This window comes from Panthera onca, chromosome F1 (genome assembly GCF_046562875.1).
Source record: "Panthera onca isolate mPanOnc1 chromosome F1, mPanOnc1 haplotype 2, whole genome shotgun sequence".
Classification (NCBI taxonomy): domain Eukaryota; kingdom Metazoa; phylum Chordata; class Mammalia; order Carnivora; family Felidae; genus Panthera; species Panthera onca.
Window position 1 is genome coordinate 6,623,772 of NC_138355.1, and position 16,001 is coordinate 6,639,772.

Consider the following 16,001-nt stretch of genomic DNA (forward strand, 5'->3'; position numbering starts at 1 on the left):
CAATGTCTCAGGGAAGCCTCTCTCTTCCACATAATGTCAAAGCGGAAACAGAAAAACATATCTCTTTGCTACTAGGCAGATTACTACCCCCACCTTCCAATCCATCACTTTTCCATTTTTTTTTTTTAATGGTTATTTATTCTTGAGAGAGAGAGAGTGAGCGAGCGAGCTTGCACACCCAAGCAGGGGAGGGGCAGACAGAGGAGACACAGAATCTGAAGCAGGCTCCAGGCTCTGAGCCATCAGCATAGAGCCTGACGCGGGGCTCAAACTCAAGGACTGCAAGATCATGACCTGAGCCGAAGCTGGACGCTTAACCTGCTGAGCCACCCAGGCGCCCCACCATCTCTTTTGAGAACAGAGATCTTCAAGGGTCCTGGCTGTATATGAAGCTCTCAGCTCCAATGCCCTATTTGGGTTCCTTGGCTCAGTCTTAACGGCCTCCTTTTCCATCCCCATGTGGCAGTTAAAATTCAAGCCCACTGGGTAACTGCCCCCACCCTGTTCTCCTAAAAGTGCTTTTGATCATACACAATATTTATGGAACATTTAATGAATGCCAGGTACTGTGCAAACACGTCACATCTTATTTCATTCCATTCTCATAGAAACTATTTTCTCACCTTACAGATGAGGAAACAGAGACATAATTTGCTCAAGCTTATGTAGCAAGTAAGTAGCTGAGATATGAACCCAGATCTCTGTGAATTTGGAGTGTGCACTGTTAATTACCATACACTGCCACTTCCTGGAACTTCTTCCTAGTGCCTAGGCTAGTGCTAAATACAGAACAGTCACTCAAGGACTGTCTGTTGAATGAATATTCTCCTCCAGTGTGGACGTCTATTATGGGAAATCCTGAGAATAATCAAGTATTTGGCAGATTACTAAGAGTAGAGACAATGTTGAGTGGTACTTATAGTCGTGCTTTATATTTAAATTATTACATTAAAATGCCAGTCTTGTTGACTGTGAAAATGAATTTTTTAGTGATACCAAGACTGAACACACTGTGTTCAATAATTGTATTTGTCAACACCACCAACAGGATGGAATCCCTCCTTGAGAAGAACTTGTAAGCTGGTGGAGAGCACAGGTACAGAACATGGTAGGCAGCAAGGCATGATTAACGAATATTTAATAGAAAAAGTAAAGAGGAAAGGGGTGCCTGGGTGGCTCAGTTGGTTAAGCATCTGACTTCAGCTCAGGTCATGATCTCAAGGTTCGTGAGTTTGAGCCCTGTGTTGAATGAGCACAAGACCTGCTTCGGGTGAGCCCTGCTTCTCTCTCTCTCTCTCTTAAAAAAAAAAAAAAAAGGAAGAAGAAGAAAAATTAAAGAGGAAACAGTAAAAGCTGATCAAGGATCTGCAAAGTTGGGGCGCCTGGGTGGTTCAGTCGGTTGAGCATCTGACTCTTGATTTCAGCTCAGGTCATGACAACATGGTTTGCAAGACTGAGCCCTATTGTCTGGGCTCTGCCCTGACAGCCCGGAGCCTGCTTGGGACTCTCACCCTCTCTCCCTCTCCCCCTCCCCTGCTTGCACTCTCTCTCTCAAAATAAATAAATAAACAAAAAGGATCTGCAAAGTCAAAGGATGATTATTGTGCCTTTTCTGGTAACACCAATTCACTCCAAAAATTGAGGGTGGGAGGGCAGACACTATTTTTATGTTAAAAGAGATGTTACAGAGCAGAATAAAAACAATACAAAATTCCAAAAAATCTTTAGGTTCAAACACATGACGTCATAGGATGTTTGTCTGTTGTTGGGAATAACCATCATGATGGAGTCTGAGAATAAAAGCAAATGCTTATACAGCGTTCACTCTGGGCCATGCATATACTTCCTCATATTCTACAACAATTCTATTGGGCGGTTATTATCAGCACCTCCAATTTATGGGAAGCAAACCCAGGCACTGACAGGTTAAGCAACTCATCCCAGGCCAAACAGCTATCGGAATTGGGGCTCGAACCTGGGCTGAGGGGCTCTGTGTTGTCTCTGATGGCCACAGAGAAGGTACAATCGGAGGAAGGCCCTGAGGGGGAAGCAGCTGGACAAGTTAGGAGGAGGGGGAGGAAACTGTGAGAGTCTTTATTTTATTACCTGGCCTTAGAAAAGCCCAGTTGTGGTTTGAGATGATAGGTAATACAGATTCTATGTTATGGCATTTTCAAAAACTTACTTTTTAAAATGCAATAAATACCGTAGTTTTTAAAGTATCCGGTGGATACTGTCCTGTGTTTGCGTATTTGTTGCTTCAGGATTTTTCACGAGTTATTTCATGCATGGAGATTATTCCAAGTGGAATTCAAGTGTCTGAAGCAAGAGAAAGTGCCACTTTTTGTGTGACCCTTACCACTGCACTCCTGAGGCATGCGGCAGGTGTGGACAAATGTTGGCTTAACTGAATTAAAACCCTGAACGAGTTTCTCTTTCACCACCTCTTACCGAAGGAAATCAGTTTAGAAAAAGTGGTTACATCATATAAGACGATATTTAAAATTTACTGTACAATAAAAACCCACAAATATTATCTGGTAGGAAATAGAAATAGAGGAGAAACTCCAAGAGTATTTTTGTCTCTGAAAGACTAAATATGATAAGAACAAGTCAGCAAATTCCAAAAAAAGAAGCATGAATTGGTAAAGAAAAAAAAATAAAATAAAAATTAAAAAAATTTAAAAAAAGGCAAAAAAATTAAATGGGACTACTCTATTTTCTGACCTGGGAAGTTCTGACTTTGTAATTATAAATCCTTGCTGCTCATGCTACACAAATGAAAGAATAAAGGTTAAATATTCAAAGAAAATACAGAAGAACTGTTTTAAAGATAGAAATGAGACAGATGGAATGAGACCAACATCAAATTTATTTTAAACTGGCTTTCTGTTCTTTCTCTTCAACTACAATTTTACTAGAAAGGTTCACCTTCTCACATTCTTGACTGGATTTCTCCACTAGAGAAAACCATAAAAGGTCATTCCATGCCCATTTAAAAGGCAAAATGAAAATAAAGAATTATGGTCGCCCATACTGAAATTAAGACATGATTTCATCAACAGGACTGTCCTTAAAGTTTTTATTTATTTATTTATTTTAATTTAAAAAAAAAAGGTTTATTTATTTTTGAGAGACACAGAGCATGAGCAGAAGAGGGGCAGAAAGAGAGGGAGACACAGAATCCGAAGGAGGCTCCAGGCTCTGAGCTGTCAGCACAGAGCCCGACACAGGGCTTGAACCCATGAACCGCAAGATCATGACCTGAGCCAAAGTCAGATGCCCAACTGACTGGGCCATCCAGGCACCCCTGGATTGTCCTAAAAGTTCAAAGGTGAAAGAGTATAAAATAATAGAGTGAGCTCAGAGGTCTAAGTCAAAATGGAGATAGAGTTTGAGGATTTGAATAATAGGTATACAATAGTGGATGGAGTACAGGGTATCACCCAGACTACTGAGTTTCAGAATCACCTGAGCCCAGAGAATTGTTAGAGCGTCTACAAAGAGAATTAGCATGAGGAGATAAAAGTAGAAGGGAGGGAATAACATGGTGGGGGGAAAAACAACAATTCTTTGAAAAGAAAACCACAGGCCCAAAATGGTGTCACTTGGGCCAAGTCCCCACACTGGGGCTTAATAACCTAACCTGACTGCCGTTCCAACCTTCCCCAGAAATGCAGTCTTAAGTGGGCAATCTGTCCCATGGACCCTCTCCATCCCCCAGAGGAAGATGAGGTAATCCACTGACAAGACCCTTCTGTCCCAGAAAAAAGGTGACCTCATCTGAAATAATCCTTTTTTTCTGTTCATGACTTCCTTCTCCTGCCTTTTAAAACCTTTCCCCTTTGTTGCCCTTTGGAGCTCCCCCTACTTGCTAGGTGGGATGCTGCCAGATTCATGAATCGGTTTCTTTATTTTTTTGGTTTTCTTTAAAATTTTATTAAGTCATCTCTACATCCAACGTGGGGCTCGAACTCACCATCCTGAGATCAGGAATCGCATGTTCCACTGAATGAGCCAGCCAAGTGTCCCATGAATCATTTCATAAAGCCCATTAGTTAGATCTTCATATTTACTAAGCTGAACTGTCTTTAATCAAAGAATTAAGAGGTATAACCTGTGTCCGAGACTACTCTATTTGAGGAGAGAAAGCACACGCACAAGAAACAGTAAGGGACAAGCCAGTAGAAACTACTGAGTCAGAAGAAAGAAGTGATAAAGCAGAAAAAACGCTGGGCTGCTAATAGTGAAATCTACATTCTAATGTGAGCCCTGTTAACAACTTGTGTGAAAAGATTTGCAAGACACCTCTCTGAGCTTTAATTTCCTCAGCAATAAAACCATCATGGGCTCTTTAAATTCTAACTATTCATACCACTGGTTTTCTTGAATGGCTTAAAAAAAAAAAAATTATGATAGTCCTTAAGCACTGACATATGGTTTTTACTTAGAATCCCACGTAAAGATGTAAAAACAGAATTTTTATGTGCTTTTAACTCCAGTACAACTATTAAACCAAAACAAATCTAAAAATAAAAGTGCTTAAAACACCAATAAAATTAAAATAGCATTAATTTTCTATCATGCTGCTCTGTAAAAATTAGATTTCTGATCATCATTTGATACACTATCAATTGTGATGACCGTGAATTACTTTGTACTATTTTCTTACAGCTTATCAAAATGAATATTCTAATATATTACTTTTTTTTCCTTTTTGCACTTCTCTGTATTTTATACATCTTCTGTGATAAATCTGCATTTTTTTTCCAATTGAGTTTTTAAAAATCATAGCTTTATTGGGAAATAATTCACAGACCATGCATTTTACACATTTAGAATGCACAACTCAACGGTTTTCAATGTATTCACAAAGTTGTGCAACTATGTCACAACGCATTTTGGAGTACGGCATCAGCTCAGAACCTCCCCACTCTCATACCCATGTATCTATTAGAAGTCACTTTCCAGTCTCTCAAGTCCCTCTGCCCCAACTTCAGGCAACCTTCCATCTACTTTGTGTCTCTATGGATTTGCCTATTCTAAATATTTCACATAAATGTTATCATACAGTATGGGGTCTTTTATGACTGGCTTCTTCTGTTTAGTGTGATGTTTTCAAGGTACATCCACGTGGTAACATACTACCAATACTTCATTTCTTCCACGGCCAAAAAAAATTCCATTGTTTCAACATTCTACATTTCATCCATTCATCAGCTGATGGACATTGGAGTTGTTTCTACTTTTTGGCTATTATAAGTAATGCTGCTATAATCATTCATATACAAGTTTGGTTGGGTTTTTGTTGTTGTTGTTTTCTTTTTTGAACACCTGCTTTCAGTTCTTCTCAGTATACACTGAGAAGTGGAATTGCTGGGTCATATGCTAATTTGATGTTTACGTTTTTGAGACACCACATTTTCCGCACTTGTCATACCATTTTACATTCCCACCAGCAATGTATAAGGGTTCCAATCTCTTTATTTCGAGGTACAAAGTGACATCTCATTGTGGTTTTGATTTGCATTTCCCTGATAGCTAATGATGTTAAGCATCTTTTCATGTGTTTTTTGGCCACCTGTGTATCTTTTTTGGAGAGATGTCTGTTGAGGTATTTTGCCCACTTTTAAATTGATTATTTGTCTTTTCATGGATTTATAAGTTGCATTACTTTTTTTTTTATGTTTATTTATTTTGAGACAGGGTGAGGGAGAGAGTGAACAAGGGAAGGGGCAGAGAGAGAGGGAGATACAGAGAAGCCCACGCAGGCTCTGTGTTGTCAGTGCAGAGCCCGACAGGTGGCTTGATCTCATGATCTATGAGCCATGGATGAACCATGATCCACGAACCATGAGATCATGACCTGAGCCGAAATCAAGAGTCGGATGCTCAACTGACAGGGCCACCCAGGCGAACCATTGTTGTTACTTTTATACTCAGAAAAAACTTTAAAAAGTCTTGAACATACGCTAGTTTAATTACTAAGAATGTGACAGGGTTGATACAAAAACCGAGAGTGGTGTTAATAAAGAAACTGCCCCCATTCCTGGTGTACTCCTTTATCCACCTGTGGGCAGGCAGGCTGATTTATCTGGTAAATTTGGTAATAACTAAGCTTGCCACCTTCTTCCTCAAGTGAGCCCATCCACAGAGAACACACTCTGCTCTGCTCTGCTGTTTTAGCTGGACAGGCAGCCGGGTAGGAAAAGACACGGAGAAGACGAAGGGTGAGCCAAAATATTAGACAGATGGACACGAAGGACAGGTGGGATGGGACAGGCACTTCGATGCAGACACAGACTACAGAGTTTGCAGAGGAAACGACGAAAGCTTGGCTGGATGGGAAAGGCGTGAGAAGTGGCTGGAGGCTGACTCCAGGTGTCTTGTCTGCTCACACGGCCCTGTTCCAGCTCAAATCCCAACTCCAAAGCCTTTCTCCCAGTCTCTCGGCAACCTTCTAACTTTATTTCCCACTAGCCTTTTATGAAACCTTTTCCTGGCTACAATGGACAACTTATTTACCTCTAAAATTAACAAGGCTTTTTAAAAACAAGGTATGTAATACTGGTAAGGGTTCAATGAAATACACACTGGCACATGTTCAAATTGAATGTAAATTGGCACAACTTAGAGAAAACAATTTTACGTGTAGCAAGAATAGTTTTTTTATAATTTTTTTAAGGTTTATTTATTTTTAGAGAGAGACAGAGTGCAAGTGGGGGGTGGGGCAGAGAGAGGGGGAAGACACAGAATCTGAAGCAGGCTCCAGGCTCTGAGCTGTCAGCACAGAGCCTGACGTGGGGCTTGAACCCACGAACTGTGAGATCATGACCTGAGCCGAAGTCGGACACTCCACCGACTGGGCCACCCAGGTGTCCCAACACTTCATTTCCTTGGTCAATGACAGTACGAGTGATTTTTTTTTCTCTTTGGCACTCTTCTGTATTTTGCATAAAGATATATTTTTATACTAAATAAAATTTTTTTAAAGTTGAATAAAGAACACACATTTTTAAAAAAATCACCAGGAATGCTAGCAGTAATCTAAATATTAATATTGTTCATTTCTTTCAAAAGAAAATAATATAAGTAAATACAAGAGTATCACACAAGTTTAGCAGATTTAAAACACACCATTTACTAAGTGCTTTCTGTAGGTTAAACACTGTGGAGGTTAAACACTTTGACATGTACTATCTCGTGTAAATTTTGGAACGTGTGTTTATCCATCGTCTCAGAAGTAAGTCATTGCTTCATTTGCTCTGTTTGAGAACCATCAAAGAGTTGCCTTATATATTTGCCAGTAACCTTGAGAAACAGGAGTTTCTACAAAGCCAGTTTTCAAGGGCACAAAGTATAGATCTCTATGGAGGAATATTACAGATCTTAGAAATAAACTCATCTGAATGGTTACAGAATTTGCCCCTATATGTTTACCAAATCCTAAGTCAAAAAGGTGGCATTTGAAATTCTGTTAAAATGAAAAAATAAAATTCTACACAGTATTTACTGAATTAATTATAAATTATACTAACCAAAAAAGTTTTTCATGCAGTTTTCCTTTACTTTCTAAAAAAGTTAAAATGAATCTACATACATAAAGATGTATACATTCTTGGGACTTGCATTTTTCATCAAATGTTTTAAACGCTGACTTCCACTGCATTTCTCACAGTACTTACTATTAATACTGATCACCTATGGGTTCAAACATTAACCATTAAACTGATAGGAACCAATGCTAGGTTTGGATTCATTCACAAGCCACCATATTTCAAAATTATTCACCAAAATGGGTATGGATGTTGTAATGTGTACACACACATGTATACTGTAATGTGCAGGTTCATATGGGTATTAGTAAAATTAAGGAATGAACCCAACTAAGATAAAGAACATAATCCATACAGCATCAAACACAATTTTAACACTATTTTTAAATTACAAAACCTAAGCCAGGAGTTCTCTAGCTTAGTTTCTATATTTCTTTTGAACAAGAAGTAAAAACTCACTAATTCTATCATTTCCAAAGTTATTAGGAAATTTCAGTATGAGTTGAGGCTGCTGTATTTACTTTTAATTAAGGCTCTCATTGTTTCACATGGCCCTTTCAATGCTTCCTGCATACCTAAGGGGCAGATCATTCATTTGAAAACAATTACTTTGTGTTTTACAACAAAAGCAGTGGCTTGATACACTTGTGGAATGACTATCTCACCAAGTCTCAAAGTTCCACCGCGACATCTCACCGTCCGGTCAGCGTAGCTAGTATCATCCCAGTCGTATGTTGTTACTGGCACCCAAACAATCTCTTCGCTTCAGATGAGTCCCAGCATCTCCAACATGCCACTACCAACGTCCCATTATGTGGCCCTAACTTCCGGTCCTTTTTACTGTCAATCACTCCCACCTCCATTTCCCAGTCCGAGCACATCAAGGACTGCAGACTCCTGTAATTCCGTCTGACCTAACAGTGACATATTGATTTATATCTAGAGCATACTGAAAGTTAACTGAAAGGCAGGACGAGAGACGGGTGTAAAAGTGACTATGATTTAAGTTATTCAAGAGAATGTATTTTGATGGGGTTTTGGGAAAAGAAAAAATGCCAGAGCAAGGCAGTTTACTCTAGGTAACAAATTCTAATAAAAGGATAAACCAATAGAGAAAAAAATTTGTCCCAGAGAAGGATCCCTTATGTTGGGTTAGAAGATTGTTGGCAGAGGGGTGCCTGAGTGGCTCAGTCAGTTAAGCAACTGACTCTTGATTTTGGCTCTGATCTCATGGTTTGTGAGTTCAAGCCCTACATTGGGCTCTGCACTGATAGCATGGAGCTTGCTCGGGATTCTCTCTCCCTCTCTCTCTGCCCCTCCCCTGCTCGCTCTCACTCTCTCAAAATAAATAAATAAACATAAAAAAAAAAAAAGATTGTTGGCAGCATACGATTTTCCCCAGAGATGTTTTATGTCAGTGGCAAGTATTCCCTAATGAAAACATACATGATAAAAAGAGACAGTACTATTACATATACTCTAGTATAGCCTAGGTCTGTGCACTCAAAGTATACTTGCACTCAGAATTTCTTCCTGACAAATCCATCAGACATCTTCAGCAGGATGAGAGATATCGATGGATTCTGACTCTAAAGTAAAGCTTCTGTTCAACTTTAATTATAGAAAAAATACGAATCTTTGAATAACCGCATTTTCCTCAACTTAAAATTTATCTACCTTTTCTTCTCTTTGGAGCATTACTACTTTTGTAATAGGGAAGGAAGGAGAGGCAAGAGGGAAGGAGTAACATTTGTATTCCTCCCCCACTTCAAGTTTATAACAGACTATGACCTGCTCCGACTTTTGAACTTTCCATAGAAGATAGAAGACTAGAAAGAAACCAAAAGGTGAGGTAAGGCAGGATATGCTGTAGTGGCATTCTGGATACCACCTCACATACTCTGAAGAGCTAGAACAGAGTGGAAACTCTCCAGCAAAGGCTGCACAAAGTACACGGTTTTATACAAAGTACTGGACAAGTACACGGAGGCTTTAGTTGTAAGACAGACATTCTTAGAATATTTGTTTCCTCAATATTGATAAGTGTTTCCTCAGTCTTGATAAGTGTTTCTGGAGCAGAATTTTTGCTTATAAGCTTTTTGCACATGTAGGTATGTATACTCTTGGAACTTGTCAGCGAAGGCAAGCCATTTTGACAAAGGTCAAAGTCTGTTGGAGTTCACTAGGGAATCCCCAGGTATACAGCTAAAAAAGGACAAAAAGCCTGTAGGCATCAAAATCTACAAAATTATAATTAAATAAGAGGTCACTTGATATAAGTAAAAACTACCTCCTGATTACATACTCTTTTATTTCGGGTGAATAAGAAATAGATCGTCCTTTGGCTAGTGAAAATATGAGCTTTGCTTGATAAAGACATAGGCAATCAATTTTTAAGCTTGAGTTCAGATGTGAGACGAAGAAGACAAACCATTTTTTCTCTTCTCAGTCACAAAACATATACGATTCAAATAAGCAAGTCACAGAACCTTGTTTCTAATTCTGGCTCTTTACATTGCTTCCACGATGCTTTACGTATGACTCTGTCAGCATGGCAAAGAACTCCACAACAATTTTTTAACTACTGGAGCAAAAGGAAGAAAGTGATTATAAGCTGTTGAAGAAAATAAAGCCTGCTGACTGAATCTGGATGAAGAAGTCACAAATGGGCAGACAGCCTTTTCCTTTCTGATCAGAATAGTTTCTACAAACTTCCATTTCCCTTTTCATCTGAGCTGAATTTGAGGGAGGAAATCACAGATTAGTGGGTAAGAGTCCTTTGAAGACCTAAGTAAACTGTTTTCATGCTCCACCAGCAGGGGAAAAACAAACTGAAGTAAACTTTGGTGTTTCATAAGGTACAGAAGAAACAACTCCACTAGGGGGCTTCAGTAAATAAAATACATAGTCACAAAAATAAGTTCTCATTAAAAAAGCCATAAGCAATGTTTTTCAGTTCATCTGTAAACTCTTACGATTTAGCTGCACAGTGGTAATATGTGCAGAAGGGAAAAACAGCGGAAAAAGCAATGCATGCACAAAATAAAGTCAGTGGTATGCTCTCAAATACCCAGGAACAACATCATTCTTTTTTTTTTTTTTTTTTTTAAATGCTATTTTTTTGAGAGACAGAGAGAGACGATCGTGAGAAGGGGAGGGGCAGAGAGAGAGGGAGACAGAATCTGAAGCAGGCTCCAGGCTCCGAGCTGGCAGCACAGAGCCCGACGTGGGGCTCGAACCCACGGACCGTGAGATCATGACCTGAGCCGGAGTCGGACGCTTGACCGACTGAGCCAGAACAACATCCTAGTGACCCAGGAACAACATAATTCTTTTTTTTTTTTTTTTAACGTTTTTTTTTTAATTTATTTTTGAGACAGAGAGAGACAGAACGTGAACGGGGGAGGGGCAGAGAGAGAGGGAGGCACAGAACCGGAAGCAGGCTCCAGGCTCTGAGCCATCAGCCCAGAGCCTGACGCGGGGCTCGAACTCATGGACCACGAGATAGTGACCTGAGCTGAAGTCGGCCGCTTAACCAACTGAGCCACCCAGGCGCCCCGATTCTTAACTTTATCATAAAGTTTACATATTTTAAGGAAATTATTTATTTCAAAATCTGTAATATAAAAGATCTTTAAAATGTTAGTTTGCCTTCATTCAAATTAGAAACCCACAGCCACTTAATTCACTGAGTTTTCTAGATGCAGCGAACATAGAAAAAAACAGCAATTACTTAGGTAGTGGTCTTACAGGAAAAACAGGCTAAGTAATTAGGAGCATTAACAGACAGGACAGTTACAAGATATTGCTAATTCCTGAAATCTCGTAGGTACCGTCATTTCAAATGTCAAAAGGCCAATGTCAATAAAGGTGACAATATTTGTCACATACTGCTCCAGCAATTCCTCCTACGGTCAAAAGGAAAAATAAACTTAATGTGTCAGTATTTTGACAGACACGTACTATCTTTCCTTTCCACATGGCTAATGATGGAAAACAGGAAGTAGTAAGAGATGGCAGGGAGGAGTGATGTGATGGCAAAAAGTTTCCATCTCCAGACATGTTGGCACAATCTCCCAACTGTGACTAAAACAATGTAGGAAATCTCAAGCTATCATAAGATTCAGAAGTGTTACATTTTTTTGTCTTTTAGATTGCTCGGACAGGGCTTTTATTTTTATTTTATTGAGATGCAGTTGACTATTGATGTATTTCTTCAAAGAATACTATAAATAAATCATTTGAAATGCATGAAAAACAAAAGTATTCCCTCGGTAAAAAGGAATATAATTTCCCCCAAGGGAATGATTCCTAGATAAAGAAAAGCCTGTATTTGTGTGAATCTTCAGGGCCCTAAACTGGAGAGAATGCTCACAACAGTATCAAGACACAGATACACTGAGTGTAGAATTTCTGAATAAAAATATAATCCTTGGAGAGGCCACTTAAATCATTTAAGAGCTTTTTTAAAAAATGAAAATTGCCAAACTCAATTATTCTTCCTCAAATTAAAAAAACCTAAGACTAATTTGTAGGAACTATATTCTTTCTTATCCAAAGAAAATGGTGCCAATAGACAGTCATCTAGATTTAGATACAAATGAAAACACTGTATTTTCCTGCTATAACGTGCATCTATGTATGTCTCAGGAAACAAGCAACATCCAATCATTACGTATTCCCCAGGTCTGTCTCTGATCTTTTAATACTCCACACAATGCCAACACTGTGACAGCTCTATAATGACTAGATTTTAGAGGGATTTTGCTTACTGAACAGGTAATTTAAGATTTCTTTATACCATAAGGGTTGGGGAGGAGGCATATTTCTTATATTAGATTACACCAAATATTAATTAGGGCTCCAGATGAATTTTGACAATGAATTTTAATATTAAATGTAGATGTAAACAGTGCAAAGTAGTATTTGGGGAAGTTTAATAGAATATATAAGAGAAGAACAATGATAGGTCCTATTGATCCCACTGAGGTCAGTTAGCCATAAGGTTAGTTTTCCAACAGGGTTATCCTTCGGTTTTAATAGCTCTGAACAAGAGATCGTTCCATGCAAATCACCATCCCTGTTGCAAAAACAACTTAAAGTTCGTACATAGTCAGCATGTCGTAGTTTTGTATCAAAAGTGCCGTATTTCCTTCTAACTTTATCTAAACCACCATACATGAGTTACTTGTTTGCTCGTAACCAGGCTCCTAGCATTTTTGAACCAAAAAATATACCCTTTCTTTCTGAAGTTTGCTGAAAAGATTTTCTCTTTCCTTTGACAAGAAATGCCATCATACGGAGAAGCACATTTATACCCATTCAAGCTCTCCCTACTTAGTAACACAGGTAAAGGAAACAGAGAGTCACAAAGCATCTTGACGACACATTGTTGACATGCAGATGTAAATAACTGTAACAATGACACCCCAGGAAATGACTGAGCACCCTAGTCATCTTACAACCTCCACCAAACATGCACTTGTCCACCTGTTTATCCTACTCAGGGTTAAGATGACTTGGAGACAGTCATCTCCAAGAGGAAGAGACTTCTTGGAACTTTCTTCCTGCACAGAAACTTCTCAGTTTGGGGAAAAGAAGAAAAGAAAAGAAAAGAAAAGAAAAGAAAAGAAAAGAAAAGAAAAGAAAAGAAAAGAAGCTTCTTAGTTTGACTATCACAGCACTTTAAGAAAAGGATTTTTAAACTTACCCTATTGGATTTACCCCAGACTCTCAGGATAGGAAGACATCCTAAAAATCATGTAGCAATACTGTTGCTACGAGCTGCCCAATAAGATCCTAGCCATTTGCCAGCTACATGTGGCTACTGAGCGCTTGAAATGTGGGTAGTCTGAACTCACATGTACTCTAAGTATCAACACCAGCGAAAGAATGTAAAATATCTCATTCTCAATTTTCCAAACATTCCATTTGAAACTGTATGGTTTAAGTAACATATATTAAAGTTAATTTCACTTGTTTCTTTACCTTGTGAATGAGACTAGAAAACTTTACATTGCTTATGTGGCTTGCATTATAGCTGGATTGTCACAGACCTGCCGTCCCTTCCAGCACTGCTTACAGACCTACAGACTTAGTGCTGATAGCAAATAGGAGTATCTATCACTGGACATTTCCCAATTACAACTGCCAGTTAAAAGCCCAAAGAAAAAGCAGTTATTTTCTCGATCAGTTGATATTATCAAAAATAACTTAAGAGTATAAAAATAGAATCACTTTGCCCTGACACCATTTTAAGGAAAGATTACTTCAAAGGGGAAAAAATAGCACAGGACGCAAAAACCACACCTCTGAAGAAACTATGATGGGAAATAAGCAAATCATGTTTTTCTAATAAAGTAGATCTGAATGCTGATTGTAAGGCACACCTTTAAAGGGAAATTAACATTTCCTTTCCATTTTCCAAATTAAAATTTCCTTTCCAGTACCTAGGGCCTCAGAAAAATAAAATGTGTAAGATTGTGTCTTTATTATTGAAGCACCTTCAACCACAAACAACCATTAGCATTATAAAAAGGGAAATAATTATCATAACCTCATGCTCCTGTCCAAAACAAACAAACAAACAAACAAAAAAAAACCCCAAAACCCAAAACGACTGAAAAGCAAAATAAGAAACAGCTTCTCTAGGGCTGAGCAGGCTACCTTTGTTCCACAAATCTTATGAAATAAGAAAACATATTTTAAAATAAATATTTTGTACCACAATTTTTTTTTTAATTTTTTTAACGTTTTTATTCATTTTTGAGACAGAGAGAGACAGAGCATGAATGCGGGAGGGTCAGAGAGAGGGAGACACAGAATCTGAAACAGGCTCCGGGCTCCGAGCTGTCAGCACAGGGGCTCGAACCCACGGACCGCGAGATCGTGACCTGAGCCGAAGTCGGCGCTCAACCGACTGAGCCACCCAGGCGCCCCTGTACCACAATTTTTTTAAGTGTATTTTAAACATGAAAAATTCAAAATCAATTTCTAGAAGTGAACCATTTCTTCCTCTATCATGACATCTTTCTTCTTTATTTGATTTAAAAATATTCAGGCCTCCGGGACTTTTAAGGGAAAAAAATCCAGTGTATTTCGGAATCTATGAAAATATCTTTAAAAGGATAGAGGAGGTGACAGCTCATTAAAGAATCGTGGGGAAAGCTTCCTTCCGTGTTCAGAGCATGCAAGAATCACTTCTAGAAAACTGTCAATACAAAAAATGAATTTGAGGAAATTTAGATCAACGAGTCCCCACGGCTTCCACAACAGCTGATCAGATACTTTCTATAGTGTCCTAGCAAATTTATCATCCAAAAAAAGGAGGGGGGGGGCATATTTGCTTGTCAATTTCTTTATCCATTTTGAGATTCATCAGCTGGGTATAATCCTCAGACTTCAATTCGCCAGGTGATACATTCCTCAGAAACCTTTTTCTTGTGCATTTAAATAACAAGCTCAATTACGCCGCGAGCACAGTAAGCAGAAAGGATTGTACATATTTTCACAGGGTGTTGATTGGATGCGGTTTCCTGTCCTGGTGTAAAGAGTGACGGGCCAATCTCTTTCTGAGCATAATCCTTAAACACTGAAATCACTCTCAAAGAATCGAGTCTTCTAACACTGCCCAAGAGGTAAAAAGACTGCCAAAATTTCCATTAGAGCATCCTATTTTTAGAGTCCTTGGAATTGGTCTTCAGAATTGCATTCCGCGGCACGTATCTGAATAAGTTTACGGAGGGATCAAAATAAGCATCCTAAGGTCGCAACCTTCCTAAACCTAGAAGGGGATTTAAAGCTTTCAAACTGTAATTTTTTTATAACCTGAACTTTAAATCTTATCAACACGCGAGTTACAGACGAACATAAGGTAAATACCGGCCCAGAAGGAGGTACGGCAGGGAGACACTCGGCGGCGCTCGGTGGAGGCGGGGGCGCAGGTACGAAGGCAAAGCGGGGCCACCCCCGAGGGCGCAGAGCCAGAGCCGGGGCCGTGGGCTGCTGCCGCGGGGAGGAGGCGCGGACACCCGGGCCGGGGGGACGGGAGGCGCGCCGGCGGGCGCAGGGGGCGCGGGGCTACACCTCCCCGGGAGCGCAGAGGCGGCGCGCGGCGCACAGCGCGGGGGAGGCGCGCGGGGTCCCGGGGGCTTTCCACCCCGGCCGCGAGCCGGCCGCTGCCCCGCACCGCTCTCCCTCTCCCTCTCCTCACCTGGGAGTCGGAGGCGACCGGAGGGCTACGGCTGCGCGCCGGGTCTGTCTCCAGCCCCGCTCGCTGACATGGCGGCCGAAGCGCTGTCACAGAGCCTGCTCGGGTCTCCCGCCGCTCCGGTGGAGACACCTTCTGCCTTCCCGCCCCGCCTCTCTCTGCGCACCCTTCCCGGCGGGCCGGCGGGCGGCGGGCAGCCCGCGACCGCGGAGCATAGAGCGCGAGCGGCTAGAGAG

General features: G+C 40.1%; 1 protein-coding gene across 3 annotated transcripts in view; it reads right to left on the reverse strand.

The window, feature by feature from the left end:
- The window catches only part of CNST (consortin, connexin sorting protein), a 117,034-nt gene extending 101,050 nt beyond the window's left edge, over positions 1–15,984 (reverse strand). For 2 of the 3 annotated variants that reach the window (XM_060643331.3, XM_060643330.3), the window contains exon 1: positions 15,769–15,984. The gene's annotated coding sequence lies outside the window, so the exon portion shown is untranslated. Of the gene's footprint in view, positions 1–15,437; positions 15,457–15,768 lie in introns of those variants that run through there. The other variant, XM_078440758.2, reaches the window with a different exon arrangement.
- Positions 15,985–16,001: the final 17 nt, after the last annotated feature.